A 7378-nucleotide genomic window follows, 5' to 3' on the forward strand; every position below is an offset into this window, starting at 1 on the left:
TGAGCCCTAAGTAGGATGGATTCTGCATTTAGATTACATCCATTTTTATTATTGGACATGAAATATCAAATAATCAAGAAAACAGCCACTTCAACAGCTATGTAATAAATGCTTCTCCTGCAGCACAGTTGTTAAACCAAAACACATATTTCTAATCAGTTTAGTTGAAACCAGCATGCAGAAAACTCATTAAGTTTGAATGAAATCCTTATTTCAAGCACAGTGTGACCACTCTTGGAACAGTGGCTTGTTGCATGGCAATTTTCCTTGTCTGTGACACCACCCCAGCTACTTGTAAATCAACATTCTCTGCTCAGCCTCAGGCAGCTCGTTTGTTGGGTAATGGAACAGAAGTTGGGTAATGGAAGAGAAGCCTTCATGCAGATAAGATTCTTAGCCAGACTAGGTTTATCCTTTGGGAACTGGGAGAATTCCATGACATTTATAAACAATCATCCTTATCTGAGTATTGATTCTGCAGGAACCATCAACAGCTTCTTTAACTTACAACATCTAAAGACACTCCTTCCCTAACGAGCCAGCTTGCAGGAACAAGACTTGTTCCTCACCTTCCCAAGGCATCCTCTGAACCTCCAGAGTCAGAGGTCCTTGGCTCTATGAACATGACCTTTTGTGTCAAATTTAATTATATAAGGAAAAAATCGATCTTCAGTTAAGGGTGTTACTCCCTTTCACAGCATATTTAAAAATCAGACCTCATGGTGCAGCTCTACCTGTTTAATTCAGTCTGCATTTAATGTTTCCTTTCAATTAGCTCGTGGAATGTTTTTCATTTGTGGAGATAAGGTTTGGCTTGCTATCCCAGCACACGTCACAGGAGGACCACGTAGTGTGGGAAACTTACTCTGCTAACAGCCAGTGCAAGAGTGCTTGCTTTTATGAAACATACAAGTAAAAAGATTTGTTCATCAGTATCAACCAGACTGTAATGATAATTTTATACCTTTGGGTCCCGGAAAAAAAAAACCCAAAACCAGCATCAACAAGAAAGAACCATCTAAAGACACTCATTCCCTAAGGAGCCAGCTTGCAGGAGGAAAACTTGTTGAGAGCACACTTCAGGCGTGTCCTTCCAGCTGGCAAATCCCCATTTTTAGCAGCTGAGGAGTGCAAATGTAAAGCAGCCAGGTAGGAAACCTTCCACTCCACATTAAAAAAAAAAAAAAAAACAAACTTCCAAAAAAACCTTTGCAAAAAAACCCCTAAAGCAGCCAGGTAGGAAACCTTCCACTCTATGTGGTGCCCTTCATGAATAAAACTGCCATGAAACAACTAATTAGAATAATGGCTAGAAAATATTGTAATTGAAGGCCTTTCGTGTTTACAGAGGCTTAGCACAATGTGAGATGTTCTCTCAAATTATTTGTGTGGGGTTCATTTCTCCTGCTGGTTTACTTACAACATTTTTTAAAAATGAAGTCTAGAAATGAAGTAATTTTCTTCTGCTATTTTGTTCCGAAGATTCAGCAAAAAAGCACCCTGACAGAGAATTCAAAAAACAACTCATGACTCACAAATAAAACTATTTTATAAGCACTGCAAATCCCATGAAGAAAAATATCCTATTAAGAATATTCAGGATGATGCACAGGGTTTTTCGATTAGTTGTACTTTAATAAGGTGGTAAATGCAGAATTTTGTCTATTAATACTTTACCAAATGGCAGAGGCCTAGGCTCAGGATGCATTGGGGATTTTACAGAAAGTCAAAGAATATACCTGATTTATTAGATTCAAGGAAAATTTGTAAGTTGCAAGCCAACTCAAGCATTCCAGGGCATGGATTCCATGAAGTAGCATTTATTCTTCATGGCTTCCAAATCCAAATATTTAATAGGATTTTTTTGGACCATGCCACTGTACTGAAGAAAAGCAGCCAAGATAGGAAAAAAAAAAAATTATTTTCCAAATCTGCTATACATTTTCATAAACTGTTTTTTAACCAGTCAGTTATCTTCAGAAGTTTAAGCTGGAATATGTATTATCATGAAACTAGAAATTCTAGTTTAGTTTCTGTGCTTTCTGAAAATGCCATACTGTGCACAAAGGACTTAACAATATTTTCACTGCTGTCTCATGGAACAGTTGCTTCAGTAGTTTGCCCTGAATCCGAGATCATTGCTGTTTCTAGAGAAGTCTTATTTGAGAGAGTTTATATTGCAGGTTCCCAAAGTAACCCAGATTAACACCTTTACAACTTAATGCTCGAACTGCACAAACTGTCACACCTAAAGTCACTCCAGGAGAGTTAATGGCAGAAAAATACTGAATTGGAAATCCTTATCCATTTGATAAAAGAGCAGGGTAGAGAGATGTCTTCCATCAGGGACAAAAGGAGACTCAGGACACAGCAGACTAAACTTCTCACTCTGCTGTTCTCTCAGCATTTCTGACTTTGTAAACATTTATCTGCCCAATTTATAGGGTTCAGTCACTTCTCAGAGTTCTCCCACAAGCCATTTTTATGTTAACCAAATATTGAACTCCCTGCAAGTCAATAAAAACATTTATTGACTAAAATATTCAGTCTATAAACATGCACAGTTAGAGGGCTTCTGTTATAAAAGAGTGACAAAGTAGAAAGTGGGAATTAGCAGATTTGAAAAAATGAGTAATTCTCTGACATTATAGTTAGTAGAATGCACACAATTAAGCATAGTATTTATATTTACTGGAATAAATCTTATCTAGTATCAAAATAAGATACAGAAAAATAGATATTTAAAAAGGCACAGAAGGCTCCAGTCTGCAACCCTCAGAAAGAAATGGTTTTTTGGGTCTTATTGGCATCTTCAAGCTGGTTCACCTAAACCTTTAGAATCATTCATATTACATAACAAAGGTGACTCAGGTGCAAACCCCATGACCCTGTCATCAGCAAAATTCTGCATCTCTTGATATTTCACCTCTGAAGATGAAATATAAGAAACCAATGAATGATTCTACTGCTGTTTATTTTGTGAGAAAGAATGGTGTAGAAAAATCCCATTGTCTCTAAGGTCACACAAGGGATGTCTACCAATATCTATTTATCAGCCACTTGCACATTTTTTTGAGTATATATTTTCCATTTCTGTTTTTAAGACTATATCTGATTGTTTCAAGAAGCCACAGATATTTCAGTGAGGCTGCAGAAATGTATAGAAGCACTGATTGTTCAAGTTCTGTGGTCATTTCAAAACCTAATTTTACAGTGGATATTTAACTATTCGAGTTTGCTTTATCTAGTAATTTCAGATTTCTTTCCTTCCCAACTCTGCAGGTATTAATGAAAAATAATTTAAAGAAATATTTGGCAAATTTCTAATGGATATGAACCATTTGTAATAAAGGGGGGACATAAATTGGTATTTAAAATACTAGACAGCATGAATCTTGCTATGGAGAAAGCAGAAATCAATTGAGAATTAAAAGCTTTTCAGGAGCAGCTTAATTCACTTGTGATAGCTCCATAACAATTATTAAATCTTCATTTGCAGTGTGGATTTCCATACCTACTGAGAAGTTGTATAGATTCTATATGCCAGCACTGGAATCAATATAACATTCTGTGATTCACTGACAGTGAATTTCATTCACTTCCTCTTCCTGCAAACACAATTCATCAGGGCAGCTTCCAGACGTACAATGCATTCCATTAAAACAGGGATTCATGTTTTTCTTTGTCAGGGTACTCCAGACCTATTCAAATGTGGCAAAACCCCAATAATTACTCTTGCAGCCCAAGAGTGGCTTAGTCTAACCCATGAAACTGGCTGCTCTTCATGGAAGTGTTATTAATCATGATGAATCCTTTAATTATCCCTATAAATGGTCTGTCTTCTCCTACAGAACATCCAGTATGAATGTAATATTCTCAATTACATAAAGGCTCAATCCTGGCTGTAGCTTTTCTTTTCTTTTTAATAATTAAACCAAATAGCTGCTAAGTCCAAGATCAAATAGTGCTTGTTTGGGTCAGGAGCCACTGGGTGAATGGCAGCACTGTGTTAGTAAAATGAGAATGGTTTATTATGATCTTAAAAGACAATAAATCACATACATAAAGTAAAAAAAAAGAAAAAGCCAGAAGATTTCTTCACCTGATGAGCTTGTGTTTTCAGTGCTCCGTACAGAGTCAATGAAGTTTAATGTCAAAAAGATCACTAAATACAGTAACTAATGAAGGACTATAGGTTTGTATTTTTGGATGTAAGCTTAATAATGAATCTTAAAAATAATTTTATCGGTTATACACATGATTAAAATAGCTCCAGCTTTATAACACTGATGAGATAATTAAAGTAATTAGAAATTACATCTACTTGAACAGTCAGTCAGTAAAAGCACCTTTAACCACAATCAAAACCTTTTCTTCCCCAAAGGGAGATTTTTTTTCCCATATTAGAGATTTTTTGGTAGCCTCTCATTCATTTTCTTCAGACAGTGATTAGAAGAAGCCTTGTCACTGGTTGGAAAGAACACATTAGGAATGATTTTACATAGAAAAAAAAATCAATATCCCATTCCTGGCATTCAGAACTCTTTTTAGCTGACCTTTTTCCCACCCCAAAAACGCTATCCCTTGTTTCTCAGAAAAGCTCTCCTTACAGAAACAGCTCTCTTAAACAAAACATTGGGTTGCACACTTAGGATAAAGGTATGACTTTTATAACACAACACTACAAGCCAGTTTAACAGAATTTGTTATTTGTGATTTTTTGCTCTGGTACTGGCAAAGGCTTAGTTAATACTGTTGCAAATGAACTTCCTGAACACTCCTTTCTCCAGAACCATCTTGTTTTCACACCAAACATAACAAAGGCAGGCAAGGAATATAAGACAGCTTGAAAATTCTGATCTCTGAAAGATTCCAGGAGTGCAGCAGCTGAAGGGGATTGGATGCAAGGGAGACCAGGTTTTAATGCAGTTCTCAGATTAAAGGCAGCTCATATTTCATGTTCTACTCTGCAGTTCAAAATAATCCCATTCCCCTATTTTTAAATTTTACCATTCTTTAAGATGTCAGCTTCTTGCAAAGTTTTTTAAAATTTATTTTTAATTTTTACTTTTGGACCAGAAAAAGAGTTTGGTAATACTTATATGATACTTGCAAATAAAGGTGCCAGTCAAGTTACATCTTATACTGAGTACAAACACCCTTGCCCAATATTTAATGAGCAGTTAAGAAATATATTTAAAAGGGGTTCTATTGTATTCAGTTTGGGAGCACTGAACCCAGCTCTGCCACACCTACAAACAATCTCTATTAAAAGGTTTAAAATTTGGCCAAGGTTTCTGTAAGCCAAAGCCCAGAGAAGGCAGCATCCAGCCACAAAGCTGCTTCAGCATCAGTTTGACCTTTCTAGCCACAGATAACCATTTGACTGGGAAGCTGATTGGATTTGGACAGGAGTTCAAGTAAAATTTTGCCTTGATTATTGATAACTGTCAGCTACCAACGATTTTCTTTGTCCTTAATACAAGTTTTTCCATATTCGAATGCTGTACTAAAATCTCCTCCCATGAATCTATTATGGAAAATCACTGTTAAGGCTATGCTACTTCTAAGTATTTTTCCTTGAACTTTCCCATGCAAATGGTTAAAACTAGACCTTACACACTTTTTTTTTCAAGCATGTAAGATCCTTACTAAGAAGAGTTAAACAAGAGCTGTGTTTTACATTACATAGAGGTTTTACAAGGAAGATGAAATACTCACTGAGGTTATACACAAGTGAAGTCTGAAGACAAGTGATTCAGAAATTCAGATCCCATTAGGGATAAGGAATCAGGCTCCTATTCCTAATAGTTTTTGTCTGAGTTTAAAATAATCATACCATATGTTAGCACAGTAAAAGACATGTTCTTTAACTGAGACAACTGTTTTAAAAAAGATGAAATGCAGCTAGGTATAGATTCACCAAACCCAGTTTTAGCCTTTTTAAAAACTCCTAGAGAATTCCTTTTGAAAAATACCTTAACAAAGCAAAGCATTTACTTAAGACCAGCTCATTCTAAAATGCTGTAGTTTCAGCTGAATTAATGTTTCAATAGCAATGAATTTTCAAGCTGGATCTACCAATCAAAAGACAAAATCAGGTTTGTTTTGCTGTTGTTTCCTGTTTTATTTTTTCTTTTTCCTACAGACCTACGAATCACTTCATTGATCAGCAAAACAGGAGGAAATTTAAACTTTGGAGAAAGTAGCATTGGGGAAGAGTCCATCAAACTTACTCTTTTAGTAGGACCACTGCATACAGCCTTCTACTCTGACTTCCACAGCTCTGGGGAAACATCCTGGGTGAGGCACAAACCTCTAGCTCTCCTTGCTATGGCCCCACCATGCTGGCTTTCTGAAATCCAAACTAAAGTACATTCACTGTTTTGTACAGAACTATTTACTTTACTTCTGTCCTCACTGATGGGGTTTTCATTTTTCCTTCTTTTAGGGGCACCTGAGGCATGGTAATACAACAAGAGATAGGAAAAAATACCATCAGATTATGAAATTCTCTATCAAGACAGTCACAAGAAATACTGTGAAAGTTCTAGTTGCTGTGAGCCATGCAGGTTTTAGTAGCAGGGGCCCAACTCTTCCTGACTTACAGAAGCTTTTGATTATTTCTTCAGCTGTGTTGCAACTGCATGCTGACTTTGATTAGGAGGGGGGTGAGAAGGAAATGAACAATTTACCACAAATAACAGATATGCCAAATAAAAGCCTTTATTGAAGAAGGGATTCTGAAAGAGTGATCTTAAGCTCTTGGTGCTAAATCAGAGTTCAGGTTTAAGAAGATCAGATAAACTACCTGTGTTTCCTTTTTAATGAATGGAAAACCAGAAGTTTTTCCTTAGAGTAGCTTTGAACCCTTCTTTGCCCCACCACCTCTACTTCCCAGAAGACACTTAATGTCAGTGACTGTTCTTCCCAGGTGGAGGAAGGAGGTTACAGTGATGAAGAGCTGCCATTCTTTTGACTTATTTGCAGGTTTGAGCGTTCAAGTTGTGCTTCGACCAGAGTTCCTAAGCTTGTCTCACTCAGATCATGGAGAAGAGCAGAAGACTCTGTTGCAGCTGTGTGACTAAAAGGGTGTGGTACTTGCAGTGTACTTCAGGCAGTGCCCTATGGAAAGGGAAGAAATAAAACCTTAGATGAGAAATTACATATAAACCAGATAACAAGGATGTTTTTACTTAGCACTACTCTAAACTCCTTGAGGGCTAAAGGTAAATTGGGCAGTCTTCTGAAGTGCCTTTATCAAACATGGGACAAATGGACTAAACCACAGTTACCACTGTATGGTTTGAATGTATTCCAGTCTGTCACACAAATAAGACATTTATATATTTCCACTTAATGTTGTGGGGGTAGTATT

General features: G+C 36.6%; 1 long non-coding RNA gene across 1 annotated transcript; it reads left to right on the plus strand.

The window, feature by feature from the left end:
* The first annotated feature begins 352 nt into the window (after positions 1 to 352).
* On the plus strand, positions 353 to 7153 carry LOC128812472 (uncharacterized). The gene is made up of 3 exons (XR_008438726.1): positions 353 to 1149; positions 6149 to 6303; positions 6452 to 7153. It is a non-coding gene; the product is annotated as an uncharacterized LOC128812472 (long non-coding RNA).
* The last annotated feature ends 225 nt before the right edge of the window (positions 7154 to 7378 follow it).

This window comes from Vidua macroura, chromosome 10 (genome assembly GCF_024509145.1).
Source record: "Vidua macroura isolate BioBank_ID:100142 chromosome 10, ASM2450914v1, whole genome shotgun sequence".
In the NCBI taxonomy this organism is placed as follows: Eukaryota; Metazoa; Chordata; class Aves; order Passeriformes; family Viduidae; genus Vidua; species Vidua macroura.